This window comes from Hypanus sabinus, unplaced genomic scaffold, assembly GCF_030144855.1.
Source record: "Hypanus sabinus isolate sHypSab1 unplaced genomic scaffold, sHypSab1.hap1 scaffold_366, whole genome shotgun sequence".
In the NCBI taxonomy this organism is placed as follows: Eukaryota; Metazoa; Chordata; class Chondrichthyes; order Myliobatiformes; family Dasyatidae; genus Hypanus; species Hypanus sabinus.
Genome location: NW_026781262.1, coordinates 412,420 through 414,990, shown reverse-complemented (window position 1 = coordinate 414,990; position 2,571 = coordinate 412,420).

The following is a 2,571-nucleotide window of genomic DNA, read 5'->3' as shown; positions in this document are numbered from 1 at the left end:
CACGCCCTTCACATAACAAATGGCGACTTGTTTGAGAATGGTCTCAGGTTTAGGTTTAGCAGATCATTACCTGAAGCTTCCTGTGTCCACATTTAGTTCCTCTCATTCAATTATTCTAGTGAACGAATCAGTTCGTAGTCCACAAAATGGGGGGAAACAGAGAGAACTGGTTTGTCTGCTTCCCCTGTCCCTGATCAGACTGTAGTTTCTACTGGCCAACAGTGTTTAATGAGCCATTCAATCTGACACGACGGTATCTTTCTCGGGTCTGCTGTCGTCTAAATGCACCAGGGTGGATGATGGAGGTTTTGCAGAGATGCCGAGTGCTGTCGGGTTCGTGGGGGTTTACAGAAATGCGGTGTGATGTAGGGGTTGGAACGGTTTTGTTACGTGCCCCGTAACGGGTTAAAAGAACCAGCAGAAATGGAACACACCTGGAGTCTGGTATTGTTACAAACAAAACACGATTTATTAGTAGCTACGTAATATAGTATTATAAAACCAGATAAGTCAAACTTGTTAGCAGGGTTTATGCATGTATAAATGAGTAAATATAAAACCACAAACTCTTTCAAGTAAATGATGCAGTCTTATGATGATCTCGGATGACGTCAGTTAAGTTCTTGAAATTAAATTAAGTAGAATTGAGGGAGAGAGAGAGGGAGAGAGAGAGAGCGCGAGAGAGAGAGAGAGAAAGAAAGAGAGAGCGAGAGAGAGAGAGAGAGAGAGAGAGAGAGAGAGAGAGAGAGGAGGAGAGCGAGAGAGAGAGAGAGAGAGAGAGAGAGAGAGAGAGCGAGAGAGAGAGAGAGAGAGAGAGAGAGAGAGAGCGGTGATTTGTTTTCCAGGTAAGCCGATGTTATCGATCTTTCCGTTGTGCTCCGAAGACCTGTTAAAGTTATCGACTGTGAGCACACAAAAGTATACCTTTTCACCTGGTAAAGCTATCAACACAGTCAAGGGTTAAACACATCGATAGCATTCCACCGGTCCCCTCTTTTCCACACTCGAGCAAAACCCACTCTTTCGTGGGAACAAAGCTCATCCAGTGTCTATTTCTTCTGTATTTCCGTCCGTGTCTTCCGTGTGTCTGTGTGTCTGTCTGAAAAGCCAGCTGACCTTGTATATATAACTCAAACGTGCTGAACGCCAGCTGTACATTATAGAGCTGCGCCCTTCCGTAACCATGGAGACTCACGAGCTGTTCTCTGCTCTCTCTCTCTCTCTCTCTCTCTCTCTCTCTCTCTCTCTCTCTCTCTCTCTCTCTCTCTCTCTCTCTCTCTCTCTCTCTCTCTCTCTCTCTCTCTCTCTCTCTCTCTCTCTCTCCTCTCTCTCTCTCTCTCTCTCCTCTCTCTCTCTCTCTCTCTCTCTCTGTTTCAGTGTACACCCACTCTCTCTCTTTTTAAAGGCACATTCCATATTGAATAATGCTTAGGATCTCGTCAAATGTCTCTCTTGTTGGGAAAAAAATCTTTGATCAAGGAGCAAAATTTTTGTCTGACCGTAGATTACAAAATATAAAGCAATACAAATCTGATTTACATGCAGCAGACTGGAGAACATATAAAAAATATCAGTTTCTATTTCATTCTTAAACATATAATCCGGACAATTGTCTTTATCTTTCACATACATTGTTATAAAACCAAATCCTGTTACCATCAAAATGGCGTTTGATCACCCATTTTCTCTTTTCCACTTCACCACAGAACAATTAACCATCACGTGGTCAGATCCAACAGGGGTTTCAAGGACGGCCTGAACTTTATCTTGCACAGGTGCTAACTCCTCACTCATGTTTTCTAAACCAAGCCCATTCGCTTAACTTCCAAACAACTCCTTTATTTCAAACAAGTTATTAATTCTGTCTCCAAGATCTTTAGTTCTGTATGTTTCCATAAGTACGTCTGCCGATGGCCTCTCTTGGACAAATCAGCACTTCGCTCTGTTTTGAAAAGTCTCCGAACCCAGACTCTCTAATTCACAAACTTGAACAAAATTACCAAGTAGTTCATCTTTAAATTCCAAATTATAGTTAAACAAATCACGTGCACTGTCTCAGCATCTGAGAGAGCTGTTTCTGTCAGCAAGGTAGAAGGTCTTGGAACCAATCCAGACTTCACAGGTACTTTATTCAAAAGTCCAGAGACAGCACCCTTCTCAATATGTTCAATAACATTCACCTCCCCAGTTTTCATCTCATCGCCAACTTTTAGCACACTGTCTAACTCAAGTGATTGAGAATCCTCCGTTTCCGCTGGTACCAAGGTTGACCCGTTATTCACTGAACCAAGTCCATCTGACACAAAAGGATTGCATTCCTTTTCAACCGAGTCAGACAACTCAGACCGTAACTGAGTTCCAATACACGGCTCAGTATCCTTTGAATTCGCAGGTGCTTCAACAACCTGAACACAGGCAATCGAGCCAGCTGCCTCCTCTACGCTTTCATTACTAGTCCCAATTTCAACTTCCAGTTCACCATGATTATTCCAGCTACTCTTTTGGATGCTCTTATTGAGGGGAAACTTAACCTCACAGGTTAAAGCAAACTCGTCTACTGACTTAGCAGAC